The sequence below is a fragment of the Cricetulus griseus genome, chromosome 7 (genome assembly GCF_003668045.3).
Source record: "Cricetulus griseus strain 17A/GY chromosome 7, alternate assembly CriGri-PICRH-1.0, whole genome shotgun sequence".
NCBI lineage: Eukaryota > Metazoa > Chordata > Mammalia > Rodentia > Cricetidae > Cricetulus > Cricetulus griseus.
In genome coordinates this window covers 106,798,255-106,812,750 of record NC_048600.1, presented here as the reverse complement: position 1 = coordinate 106,812,750, position 14,496 = coordinate 106,798,255, and the positions used below count along the sequence as shown (strand labels likewise).

The 14,496-nt window shown below is 40.2% G+C and overlaps 1 protein-coding gene across 18 annotated transcripts in view; it reads right to left on the bottom strand.

Annotated features, from left to right (window-relative positions):
• Mbtd1 (mbt domain containing 1) overlaps nucleotides 1-14,476 on the bottom strand; it is a 61,320-nt gene extending 46,844 nt beyond the window's left edge. For 5 of the 18 annotated variants that reach the window (XM_027424310.2, XM_027424300.2, XM_027424305.2 and 2 more), the window contains exons 1-2: nucleotides 13,943-14,184; nucleotides 13,227-13,287 (exon numbers count right to left, since the gene is read on the bottom strand). The gene's annotated coding sequence lies outside the window, so the exon portion shown is untranslated. Of the gene's footprint in view, nucleotides 1-13,226; nucleotides 13,288-13,942; nucleotides 14,185-14,233 lie in introns of those variants that run through there. The other 13 variants (XM_027424306.2, XM_027424309.2, XM_035447624.1 and 10 more) reach the window with 9 other exon arrangements.
• Nucleotides 14,477-14,496: the final 20 nt, after the last annotated feature.

Genomic DNA, 14,496 nt, shown 5'->3' with positions numbered 1-14,496 from the left:
ATTCAAAAAAGAAACAGATAGACAAAATTGCTTAAGGCCATAATAATCCCCCTCCCTAGAACAAAATACCATTTCTGTACTCTAAAAGGGCATATAAGCCCAAAGCCTCATTTACACATGAAAAGATGGGTAGAAAACTAGAAACTGCAATGGAAAAAATACTATTTACAATACTATAGAAATATATTAAATACTTGGGGATAAATGTAGCATTTTAAAGGAATCTTAAAAATGAGAAAATAGTGCCAACAAAAGACCTAAATGGAGAGGAGGATCATGTTTATGAACTAGAATTAATTTCATCAAAAAAGGCCAATTGTTTTTCTTTCGGATTTTGGAGACAGGGTCACACTTGGTTGCCCAGGACCATCCTCCTACCTCAGCCTCCCAAATGCTGGGACTACAGGCTAATAATCCTCCACATCTTGCACTAAAATGTCAGTTCTTTCAAAACTGATTTACAGATTTAACATAGTCTAATCTTACCAGACTGATAGAAACTGACAAACTGATTACATTATAATGCTATAGTAATGTATACAGTGGGATTTTGCTATGAACACAGAAGGAGAGATTAACTAATAAAGTAGAATAACCTAGAAATAGACATATAATCAATGAAAATGAGATTCTTTTATCCATATTCTACATCTGACTACATGCTGGAAGATGCTCATACATACAACATTAAAAAAATAGTTAAGTAAGACAATCACAGACTGGGAGGAAATATTTGCAAATCAGTAAGTACTTGATACCATTAGCAACAACAAGCACTGAAACTCAAGCGAGGGGTGAGGCTCTAACTCAGTTGGTGGAACACTTACCTAGCATGCACAAGCCCTGCCTTTGGTCCCCCACGTTTCATATAACCCTGAGGTGAAGTTAGGAGGATATGGAGGAGTTCAAGGTCATCCTGGGCTACAACCCAACTTGAGGCCATTCTGGACTAAAAACAAAACAAAACACCCCCATCTCTAATCCCCTCAATGATTGCCTGGTGTGGTGACATAACCTTGTAATCCCAGTTACTTGAGAGGCCAAGACAGAGTACTCTAAGTCTGAAGACTGCTTGGGCAGTTTACCCAGACCTTGCTTTACATAAAAGAATTTTAAAAAGGACTGATAATATAGTTAAGTGGTAGACAGCACTTGCCTAGCATGCATGCACTAGTTTCTACCTATCACTGAAAAAAAAAAACTCAAAATACAAACCAAAACAGAATAGTGTGGTACTACTCCCAGCACTTGGGTTAGAGGCATCAGGAATTCAAGGTTACCCTCTCCTACAAAATAAGTTCCAGGCCAGCTAAGGGTACAAGCAACCTTATCTAAAACAACAAACCTACACACAAAACAAAACACATTCCCAAAACAATGAAAGAAAAACCAAAATCACTTTAGTGACAAACAATTCATTTTTAAAATGAGGCAAAATACTTAACAGATTTCAAAGATACTCAGATGGCAAATAAAGACATAAAAAGCAGCTTAATATTTTTAGCTATTGTAAAATGTAAATTAAAACCATGAGATTGACTGGCTGGATTGCAGAAGCCTATATAATCCCAGCATTTATGCCTTTAAACCCAACACTTAAAAGGCAGAGGAAGAACAGTGTTTGAGGCTAGTCTGGACTATATATAGCAAGATTCTGTGTGAAAGCAGCTAGAGATATGGCTCAGTGGTTAGGAGCACTGGCAACTCTTAAAGATGGATCTGGGTTTGATCTGAGTTCAATTCTTAGAACCCACTATGTGTTTCATAGCCAAATTGGTTCAAATCCAGTTGTAGGGGATCTGATGCCTTCTTCTGACCTCCATAGGCACCAAGGATGCACATGGTGCACTGATATACATGCAGGCAAAACACACATAAAATGAACAAACTGACTTGGACAGCCAGGGCTACACAAAGAAAGCATGCGTTGAAAGTTAAAAACCAAAAGAAATTCTTTCAAAAAAACAAAACAAAACAAAAACCTGAAAATGGGTGGGAGTTGTAGCTCAGTTGGTAGAATGTTTGCTTAGGAAGACTGACACCCTGGATTTGACTGATCCTCAGCAAAGCATAAACTGGGTGTTTTGTCACAGGTCTGCAATTCCAGCATTTGGAAGGCAAAGACGCTCACCATCACCCTTAAAAATGAATCATAGACCCCGTCTCTTCAATCACCATCACCACCACCACTACTTCTGAGACTCTTCAGAAATCTATACACACATGAACATAACACAGAAATACATGCATATTTAAGGAAATATTGAATCCACACTTTTACTTCCAATCCCTAATCTACTCCCAAAGAACCTTTTCCTTCTCTTTCCAGTATTTTTCTTCCCAAGTGAGAATGGTGTCCCTAGACAAAAATCACCTTACTTTTACTTGCTATGTGGTATATGCATATGTTTTTGTGTATGTATGTGAATATACATGTATCAGAGGTGAACTTGAGGTGTCTTCCTAAATTCCTTTCATTTCTATTTGTTGAAATGTGATCTCTCACTGAAGCTGGAGCTCACTGATTCAGGTAAAATTGTTGTCTAGAGAGCTCCAGGAATTTGCCAGTCTTTGCCTTTCCCAGTGCTGGGACTATAGGCATCTACTACCATGGTTGGCCTTTTACTTAGATGTGGAGATCCAAACTCAGGCCTTCTTCTGCAATGCAAGCACTATTCAGATAAGATCATCCCTCCAGCCTCCTACCCCTCTTTCAATTTCATACATGATATTCCACACAGAATATACCACTCCCCCCCCTTTTTTTGGGTAAAAAATCTAGATTTGATATTTTGTATGCTCCAATAAACTGATTATATACATACATACATACATACATACAATGTGTTTTATGTTATGGTAGGTAAACATGCAATCTTGTTATACATATTTAAAGTTCCTTCCAAAGGAATTTTACCAGCTGTGTTTTTGTCCCAGCAATATACTCTCATTTTTGTTAAACAGATGGATGAAAACAATCTGTCAGTATAGTCCTTCACAATTCTTTGGAAAGAAACAATTCAAACTTTCATGAAGGCTGGAAGAACAAATGCCTGTGCACTCATTTACCAGTAACATTTTGCCCCATCTATTTGTTCTTCATAACTTAAACCACATACATCAATCCTAAGAATAAAAACATTCCTTTGTATCTACGCCATGGTTATCAGCTTCAGGAAATTTAATAAATATAATATAGTGCTTTTCTGTCAGTCATGTGAGGTCTGCTACGATCTAGTATTTGAGAAGCTGAGGCAAGAGGATTCTGAGTTTGAAGCCAGCATGGGCTACGTAGCAAGTACCATGCTGGCCTGAATTATATAGAAAAGTCGAATAACAAATAACCCAAAGAACAACAAACAACCACATCACCACCCCTAGAAATAACCCAAGCAATTAGGGCACTAATTTTTAATCCGCTATCTATATTCTGACTGACCTAATAAAGTCTTTGGAAGTTTATTTATTTTTGAGAACACAGGTTCTTCCGTTTTAATAGGATTTTCTTTCTAGTTTGGGGTTTAGCTTATGTTTCTTCATTAAGTAATGTTACACATTGCCATAATATTAAGTGATGTTCTGTTTACAGAATATTGCACCTAGAGGCACAGGATGGAACCTAACGACATCTCACTGGTGATATTAGTTCTGAATAGTTGGTAAAGTCTAGTTTTCCTATCCTTTCCCCAGGATACTAATTTGCAGATGCTTTTTTTTTTTTGAGACAGGGTTTCTTTGTATAGTTCTGGCTGTCCTGGAACTTAACATATAGACTAGGCTGGTCTCAAACTCACAGAGATCTACCTCTTCTGCTTCCTGAGTGCTGAGATCAAAGGTGTGCGCACCCCCGCCGCCCCCCCCCCCGTACCTGCTAATATTGGTCTGTATAGTAATCTCACAAAATTTTGTAATGATGGCTGCAAAATTATTTTCCAATTCTAGTACCTCACCAGTCAGCAGTAGGTCCTACCACTCTTTACCCTATCATTTTTCATTAAATTAACTTCTGCTCCACCTCCGTCACTGTCCTTACTCATTTTGGGATTCAAATGATCTCTGATTTGGATGCTAAGGTCTTCTTGAACTGGTTCCCATACCCATTTGACATGCTACCTGTACTTTTTGATAATTCTTTTCTAGCATATTACTATATCCCAGGCATACTTTACATTGACAATGCACTTCAGCTCTGAAATGGATTTCTTTAGTAAATTCTAATCCCCTTTAGTGGTCAGTATTAAAACCCAGCATCTCGTATCTCAACACAGGATAGCTTTATACTGCCCCCACCTCAACTCATTATGTAAATCCAGGCTGACCTTGACCGGCTTCCCTAGAGCTGGGATCAAAGGCACTATCAACCAGACCTTCATACTTTCTTGTTTATGAATCATTTGACCTTTCTCTTTTGAATTTTTAGTCAAAAACATTTTTTTCTCCACAGTTGATTTTTTTAGTATGGATCTAAATGCAAATTTTGCTTTTGCTTATGTAACTTTTTAGCATGCAATTAAAAAATATCTGATTAACCTCAGCATTCAGGAGGCAGAAATAGGCAGATTTCTCTTTGTGTGAGTTCTAGGCCAGTCAAGGTTGCACAGTGAGACCCTTTTTGGTGGGTGGTGTGATAAAATGTACCAAGTTACTTATTTTTCTAATGCTGGAGACCAAACTCAGGGTCTTTGGCATGGTGAGCACTTATTCTAACTGAGCATGCACTCACTAAGGACCAGCATTTCCTTCCATTTACCTATGAGTCAACATCGGAAAAATTTCCCTCAATTGCAACACACAAAAATGCACCTCCATTTTCTCTTAGTGTTTGTACAGTTTGTTTCTATCTTCTAGTCTCTGAGCCATTAGACTTCATTTTCATGAGTGGTGAGAATGATCTAACATCTGTTTCTAAATAGCTACCCAGTTGCCCTAACATCATTTACTAAAATCTTACCTCTGATTTGAACTTCTGTGTGTTTCTGAACTTTACCCTATTATCATGTGTCAATGACAGGGATATGTTCTGGAAATATGTTTTTGTTTTTATTTGAGTTAGAAGTTAACTAATAAATCATTCATTCATTCATTCATTCATTCATTCATTCATTCATTCATCCATTCATGTTTTTAAGAGAGTTTCTCTTTGTAGCTTTAGAGCCTGTCCTGGAATTCACCCTGTAGACCAGGCCAGCCTTGAATTCATAAAAACCCAACTGCCTCTGCCTCTCTCGAGTGCTGGGATTAAAGGCATTTGCCACCACTGCCCTGCTAGTTTAGGGTTATCAATGTTTCTCTCCTCTCTGCTCTGAAGTGTATCCCACAGATTAAAATTATGATAATTTCATTAGCACTTTTTAGAAATTTAAGTATGGAGCCAGAACTTAGTGGGACAAGGTGCTTGGTTTCAAAAATCCAAAACAACCTCCCAAACAACTTGCAATTCGTATTTCTCTCTAAACCCCCATGAAGCCTTTTATTAATAAAAGACACACTTTTGAATGTGTATTCAAATTCAAACTTTGCTGTCCAGTCTGAAAAGCTCTCATGTAACTTTTCTATCAATTCCTATTTTTGTTCCAGATTTCTGTTTTTATAAATATTTTATGAATGCAGGTTGAGTTTTTTTTTTTATATTTTTATTTTTTGGAGACAGGTTTCTCTGTGGAACTCTTGTCATCTTGGAACTTGCTCTGTAGACCAGGCTGGCCTTGAACTCAGATATTTGCCTGCCTCTGAGGCCTCCTCCTGGGTGCTGTGATTAAAGGTATGCACCACCTTGCCTGGAAGGTCTCCTTTATTATTTTTTTTTTTAAGATTTATGTATTTATTATGTATACAGTCTTCTGTCTGCTTGTATGCCTGCAGGCCAGAAGAGAGCTTAAGATCTCATTACAGATGGTTATGAGCTCTCATGTGGTTGTTGGGAACTGAACTCAGGACCTCAGACAGTGTTCTTAACCACTGCGCTGTATCTCCAACCCTGTATCTTAAATGCTTTAGATGAGAATCAATTTTCAAAAGGGAATATATCATAGGGTATAGGTTAAATATCTTTATTTAAAATGTTTGGGAGTATTAAGACTCTCAAATAAAAAAATGAGTTTTCTTGGGGAGAGAGCCAAATCTAAGCACAGAAAAATTTATGTTCCATATACATAAAAGTACTTAAATCATTTTTGTCTTTTGAGATATGGTTTTCATTCTGTAGTCCATCATGGTCTCAAACCTGTGGCAGTCTTCTTGCCTCAGAGTTCCTAATGTTGGGACTACAGGTATGAGTCACCATGCCTGGCTTATATTATTATAATTATTATAATAAAGAATCTCACTAAGTTATCTAGGCAGGCCCTCAACTCATTTTGTAGGTAAGGCAGGAACTGAGCTCATTTGCTCTGCTAGTTTCTAGAATAGTTTGGATTATAGCCCTGTTCTACTAGCACTAAATGTTTTTTGTTTGTTTGTTTGTTTGTTTGAGACATGGTCTCACTCTGTAGTGTAGGTTGGCCTAGACCTTGGGCCAATCTTCCTAGCATTTGGGTGTGAATACCACACCCAGACTATTTATTCCCCCTACCCCTCAAAGACAAAGTCTAACTAGGTAGTTAAAGCTGGACTTTAACTTGAAATCCCATCTTAGCCTTCTGAGTGTTGGCATTACAGCACCTGTCTTTACATAGAAGCAATCTTATCTTTATTGCACCTATGTTTTTCTTTTTCTTTCTTCCTTCCTTCCTTTTTTAGAGACTTGTTTATTGATTATGTATACAGTGTTCTGCCTGCATGCCAGAAGAGGGTACCAGATTTCATTATAGATGGTTGTGAGTCACCATGTGGTTGCTGGGAATTTAACTCGGGACCTCTGGAGGAGCAGTCAATGCTCTTAATCTCTGAGCCATCTCTCCAGCCCCGTTTTTCTTTTTTTTTGAGACAGGGTCTCACTATGTAGGTCTCACTTCTGTCTGGCCTGGAACTTGCTATGTAGACCAGGCTGGCCTTGGATTCCCAAGGATCCTCCTGCTTCTGCCTTCTAAGTGCTGGGATTAAAGGTACATGCTAACATTCATTGGCCTTTTTAAAAATTTATTTTTATTTTATGAGTGTTTTGTTTGCATGTATGTCTGTGTAGTACTGTGTGTCTGGTGCCTACAGAGTTCAGAAGAGGATGCTGGATCTCTTAGAACTGGGGCGACAGATGGGCTGTGAGCCACCATTTAGGTGCTGGCAACCAACCCAGGGTCCCCAAAGGAGCAGCCAGTGCTCTTAACTAGTAAGCCACCTCTCAGCTCCTATACCTATGTTTTGACTGTGGAGTATCAGCACTTCAGGTCAGGTCAAATTTTCTACCTGTGTGGTGTCATATGGTGGTACTCAAAATGTTTTAAGTTTTGAGACATTTCAGACTTTAGATTTTTTTTGGATCAGGGAAGGACAATCTGTATTTAAGATTAAGAGATGGGCATTGGCAATGCATACCTACCTGTAAACTCAGCACTCTGAAGACTGAGGCAGGAGACTACAAACACAAGGTCATCTGAGGCTACAAAGAAATCGTGTCTCAAGGAAAAGATTGGAAAGTATGAATATTTCTGTGCCTCATTTCTTTCAATCAGCATGGCATATTTGAGACCCATCTGTTACTACATCTACAATTGGTCCATTGCCTTTTACTACTAAACGGTATTCCACTTTATCCATGTATTACAGTTTATCTTTTCTCCATCCAGATTTGACAATGAATAACACTGTCATTAAATTTTTGTTCAAAGAACAAACATGGTGGGGTTTTTATGGGGATTTCTTTTAGAACTGTCCCTCAGAGAATGGCAGAAACTGAGAGGATAGTTCTGAACCCCATGTGGACAACGTGCACTCCTATACATAAGTACCCAAAATGAAGTTTAATTTATACACTATGCACACGTATCTAACACTAATAAAACACCACAGCAATATAGTATCATAAAAATTATGTGAATGTACTTTCAGAGAATCTTACTGAGCTCACCTCTTCTAGTGATGACACAATGAGATGAAGAGTGGGATGATACAGGGTTAGGTTGCTATATACATAAAGGTATTTGAACACAGCCTGTGACACCTTGACAGTCAATATGATAATCAAGATGGATAAGTAATGGTTAGATATGAAGTGTGCAAAACATGGATAAGCTGGACAAAGAGTAATTCATGACTTAGACATAACTATCTGAGAAGCTGTGAGATATTAGATATTTTCTCAAATCTTTTTTTTTTTTGATTTGAGAGAGGGTTTCTTTGTGTAGCCTTGGCTATCTTGGACCTCTGTAGACCAGGTTGGTTTTGAACTCAGAGAGATCCATCCGCCAATCCTCCTGAGTGCTGGGATTAAAGGCATGTGCTGCCACCACCACCACCCAGCTGTTTTTCTCAAATCTTAAACTTGTATGAGAACTCAAGAGAGATGACTGGGATTAGAAGCTAAGAATCTACTTAGCTCTTGCTAGCCTCTGTCTCATTACACCACCAGAATCAAATGCATAGTTTGGTTAGTTATTGGGTCTCACTTTTTTTTTCTAAGAAAATGTAACCTATTACAAAGAAAGGACATTATTACAAACGGACTTTTTGTTCTTCAGGGAAAAAAAAGTTATGAAACTAAGTATGAACCTGAAATTCTAACTAAAAATAACATGGCTTTATAAAAATTAATTAGGAAACACGGTAGCCTAGAGGGTCTTACAGATCATTACCATTGTTTAAATTTTTTTGTGTTTGTTGGGAATTAAACTCAGGGTCTTGCAAATGTCGGCTATATCCCTGGTGCATTCATCTTTTAAAAATATATTTGGAATAGGATGTTCAAAAGACATGTATGACTGGTAAGATGGGTAGACAGAAACTTGCCACCAAACTCGATGACCTGACTTAGGTCCCAGAGACCTAGATGGTGGAAGGCTGCAAGCTGTTTTCTGGCCTCCACACACATGCTATGGAATGCACATGCCCACACACATAAAATACAAACACACAATAAATAAAAATGGAATGAAAAGTTAGTACTGACTAAACACTAATCAATGCACAGTTAGATACATATATGTATACAAGGGTTATTTCTCCCATGTGTAACACTTTAGCAGATTAAAAATTTTAAAGTCTAAAAGTAAAGTAATAGGTATTAGTCTATAAATTACAATGCCAAACACCAGAAATATAAAAATCTACTAGACTTAGTATGTCTGCTCTTTGGTTACACTATAAAGTAGGGTTAAATAATTGAATTACATGCTTCAAATAAACTATTATATACAAACAGCTTTATAATAGGGGTGGCAATTATACAGTAAAAGGAGATCTGGGAAGAAACTGAGAGTTACTCACTTTTTAAGTACAGTGTTCATCACATCTTTGGGTGGAATCTTACAGAAGCCCTATGAAAAGATTAACTTGATTCTCACCCCATATTTCAGATGAAGACAAGGAAGCTCCAAGAGAGTAGGCAATTTGCCTTAAGAATAAAACAACCAAATCAGAGCTAGAGCCAGCCAAATCAGACCTTACTTCCACAATACTGAATTCTAAATTAACACTCAAGTCAGAGTGAAAAGCAGAAAGGAATTCAGAACCAAACTTAGTGTTTCCCTAACTAATTTATTAAGACAAACTTTCTGGGACACACAAACACATTCTTGGAAGGGCTTGATGGACACACCTAAAACCCTAGTAATCTGGAAGCTGAGGCAAACACAAGTTCAAAGCCAGCCTGGGCTATTAAATGAGACTTTGTCTCAAGAAATCAAACTGGGCTGGGAAGATGGTAGAGTGCTTGTTGCCCAAGTCCTAGGACTCAAGTTCAGATTTTCCTGCACCGCATAAAAGAGGTCACAACAGTGAGGTAGAGACAGGCAGATCCCAAACCAGACCTACAACAAATTCTCAAATGTTATAGTAGGACTAAAAACCACCACCTTCAGGAAAGGGGTGTTTTTAACTAGTGTCTTCAAGAGATGAGACCAGTGATTACACTGTCCAATTTGGAGATATATGGCTGTTTAAGTTGACATTAAGTGAAAACAATATGATAAAATACTAAAGGCTTCCATTCATTAACTACATTTTAAGTGTTCAATAGCCACTAAGGCTGATGGCTTCCATACTCGCTAGCACAGATAACACACATTTCCATGACTGCAGAAAGTTCTATTAGACATCAACAAATGATTCTATACCAATCCTTCAACTATAAGGAGAAAAATCAAGGCATCTGATGCCATCCCACAGCCATGGGGCTAAACAGTGGCAAAAGTGCAACTCAAGCCTCTTCTGACCATTGTTCCCCTGACTACCACTGCACCCCTTTTCTTACATTCAGGGTTTATTCAAGCCAATTTATAGCCTTTTAATCTTTCATTATGCTTTCTAGCAAAGCCAGAAGAGAAACTGTAAATTCATGGGGGGGGGGATACTTAATAAAAAAATTGAGGATTAAGAAATAGTAAGCTCTTGGCTGGGGATATAGTGTCAGTAACAGAGCTCAGGCACACAGGAGTTCTGGGCTCACTTACCACCACTGCATAAGCTAGATATGGTGGTACATACCTATGAACTACACTTAAGTTTGAGGCCTGAAAGGGATACCTGAGACCCTACCTCAAAACAAAAACTCCACAATAATCTAAAATAATAATAATAATAAAACATGCATCTTTAGTAAAAATAAAAGTTACCTGGGACCATTAAGGATACCCTATTAGAAAATGAATCTAAGTTTGTAAACACTTAAAATCTTTTCTGTCTTTATGGTTTTTCCTGTCATGTATTTGAAACCCTGAAACTAAAGACAACTTATTGTCCTTAGTTAAATCTTCTGTTGTTTTTGTGAAATGGGGAGTTTTACTAGATAACCCAAGTAAAGCTGTATACTCTGCTCCTTGGGTGGTAGGATTAGAGGCAAACACCACTGGCTTAGATAGACATGGAAACAATTTTAAAGATGAAAAGGTGAGAAATAAGGAGCAATTCAAAACAATTGACTTCTCTAATTTTAGAATGTGCTTATTCAGATCACCTGAGCACTGCTGGCTTTTGGTAATTTAGTAATTTTGGTAATTTAGGATATGACATCAATATACCATTTATACTTATAAACAACAATTATGCTTTAGTTTGAATACTGTATTTTAACATAATTTGCTTTGTTTTTAATTTACAAAAGTAACTAAGGGACAAGAAGGAACACTGGAATATCTGGAAGACTAATATAATAAGATCCATGTATAGCCAGCCATAAAAATACAGCAATGCCCTCTTTAAAAATAAGACCAGTTGTGGCTAGAGAGATGGCTCAGAGGTTAAGAGCACTGACTGCTCTTCCAGAGGTCCTGAGTTCAATTCCCAGCAACCACATGGGGGCTCACAACCATCCATTATGAGATCTGGTGTGCAGATATACATGGAAGCAGAATGTTGTATACATAATAAATAAATAAAATCTTTAAAACAAACAAAAAACCAGTTGCCGGGCGTTGGTGGCACACACCTTTAATCCTAGCACTCGGGAAGCTGAGGCAGAGGCAGGAGGATCTCTGTGAGTTCGAGGCCAGCCTGGTCTACAAAAGCTAGCTAGTTCCAGAACAGGCTCCAAAGCTACAGAGAAACTCTGTCTCGGGGAAAAAACAAAAACAAAACAACAATAAAAAACCAACCAACCAAAAAAAAAAAAAAAAAAAAAAAAAACAACAACAAAAAAAACCAAACCCAAAACCAGTTGTTCCTGTCTAGTATGTTTAGAATGCAAACGCTTCCAAAGTCAGTCCAATTATGTCATGACAGTTCATGTTAAAGTTAGCAGGAAAAAAACTTGAAAGCCCATACTGACTCAAACTTTGAAAACATGAGTAAAGAGCTCTGTAAATTTTCACAGCTAGGATCCACTAGTGACTAGCCCTGAGGGAAATTCAAGCTCAAAGTTACAAAATGGTTAAAAACCTTGGCTCAGGAGAAGATATTATGAACAGACACTTATTCAAGACAGCTTTTGCCCTAATCTGCAAGGCATTTGCAATCCTTGAATATGGGGTTCTATATAAATAGAAGCTACTTGTTATTCAGAGGAGGTGGTGCAAAAACAGCTATTTTCTTTCTAAACACTCTTTGGTGTTGAGGTAAACAGTCTGAAACACACAAGAGCAAAGCAACTGCTCTATCATAGGCTGGGGAACAGGAAAAAGTTTGCTTTAACAGTATCAGGAGATACTGGGAGTTAAGCACATCAGTGGGTGCCAATATGTATTTTCAAGTGAACTACTAGGTGACAAATTCTGCTGCATATTAATGTAGAGATGATTAAAAATACTGAAAACTCAAAAGTAAACATTAAAGTGTTATAAACACTTTAAGTTTCATATAAGAATTGTTGGGGGGGGGAAGGTTGCTCAGTAGGTAAAAGTCTTGCCGACAACCTTGATGACCTGGGTTTGATACCTGGGTCCCACATGGGAGTTGAGATGATGACTTCAACCTGTCCTCTGACCCCCCCCCCAATGTAGCATGCGCTATCCCATAATACACTAATGTTAAAACAAAACAAAACAACCCTTTGTGCTGCACAGCCTTCCCTTTTTGTAGGGGGCTGGGTTTGCAAAGACCACAAGTCAAATCGATAGGAAGGAACAGTTTTGATTGTTTTACCGGTAATTGCCTTCATCAGCTTCAACACTATTCCTTTCTAGGCCCAATTTTAGACATTCTTAGGAAAAGTGATTCAGGCACAGGCAAATGTAACTGGCAGTACTAAGGAAATGGAGTTAAAATTCCTAATCTCAAGAATACCAGCGAGACAACCATGAAATCCCCACGTAGACATTCTCTAGCTTCCCGAGAATACTATCAACTACCTTTAGTCATGTAAGCAGCACACTTGCAACCGACCCGGCAGGCAAAGTTTTCAGTTGGCCTTCACTATCTCTTAACTCTCCCCACCCCCCTTCCTCCACTTCCTTGCTCTTCTTTCCTGGCAGGAAAATATAGGCCAATGAGCAGTGGGTGGGTGAGGAGGATGTGAGAACAAATTTGAGAAGTAAAAAAGGGAGCAACTTAACCAGGACATGAATGAGGCTGAAGGGTCTAATAAGGGCAGACAAACGAGTATCGTTATCAGAAAGACTGAAAATAATGGAAGGTGCTTTCCTCGGCGGGCGGCAGTGCGTGTCATTATGTATGCAGGTTTAAGTAGAGGTCAGACTACCTACCACTTGTCAGAAGCTGGACAGGGGCGGCTGCTTGGGGTGACTTCTAGTGTCTCTTCCGACTCTGAAATGTTAGGATTACTAGTTCACAAAGGAGAACGAAAGGATGATGGAAGCCCACCACCGCCTTGGAACTCTTCTGAAGCAGCAGCCTCGGCCGCCGACTCCCCGACACCACTCCTACGTCTCCCTCCCACACGTGCCCACCCCGCCCCCTTTCAATATCAGCACCTCCACGTGCAAAATGCCTCACGGCACTGGCCCCACACTAGTGGGCACCTTCCCCTGCAAAGCCTTCAAACTCTGATTGCGCCTGCCCCCACACCCCAGAGAAGGGAGGACACCACTCTCCCACCGTTGGCAGCTTAAAAAAAAAAAAAAAAAAAGGAAACTCTCCTCCGATCTAGCCTTTCTCTTCAGCCAGAACAGGTGGGTGGGGGGGAGGGCAGAGAAAAACTTTCTTCTCAATTCTTCTCAATTTTTTTTTTCCTCCCAGAGAGTAGAGAGAACCCCAAGTCACAAGTTGAGGGGGGAGGGGAACCCCTTGAACGTTTAACGGCCAGCAGGGGGAGGGGAGCTCTGGAGATGGAGGGGGCGTGGGATGAAGAAACAGGCCCGCGAGCGGGGTCCCGGAGCTGCGGGGTTCCTGGGGCCGGGCAGCTGCAGGCGTCCCCCCCCCAAACCTGGCACACAAAGCGGCTGCTGCGCTCGGCTCTCACCAGATCCTTTGTGTTTTCCATCAGGGCCTCATGGGTAGGGGCCGTCCGTGCTCCCCGAGCCCGCGGCGCCCCCTCCCCCCCGAGCAGGGGGCGGGCACCTCTCCCCGGGACTGCGGCGACTACAGGGGGGGACCCCCGGCTGGGCCCGAGCCAGTGGCGGCAGTGGCAGCCCCCGGATTTCCCCCCTTTAACTCGGGTGGCCCCAGGATATCAACAACATTAGCATAGCCCTCCCTCCCCAGCGCGCCTGCGCCGTGACCCGCGCCCCGATTGGCCCACTTCCCCACGTACCCACCTCTCTCCCCTCCAGCGTGGGACCCTCGGCAGGCTCCGTACTCAAGGACCGTACCAAAACCAGAAGGCGATGAGGTAATGAGGGCTCGCGGCAAGGCGTGGGGCCCGGAGTCAGCAGGAAGAGAAGTTTCTTTCAGCCACTTTCATTTCTACTCCGGCCCTCTTGAGTCCCTTCCAATATTGCTGCCTCTGAGAAGTTGTGCTGGGAAAATTTTCCACCCCAGTCACGCCGCTTCCCCCTACACCCGGAAGATTGGCCT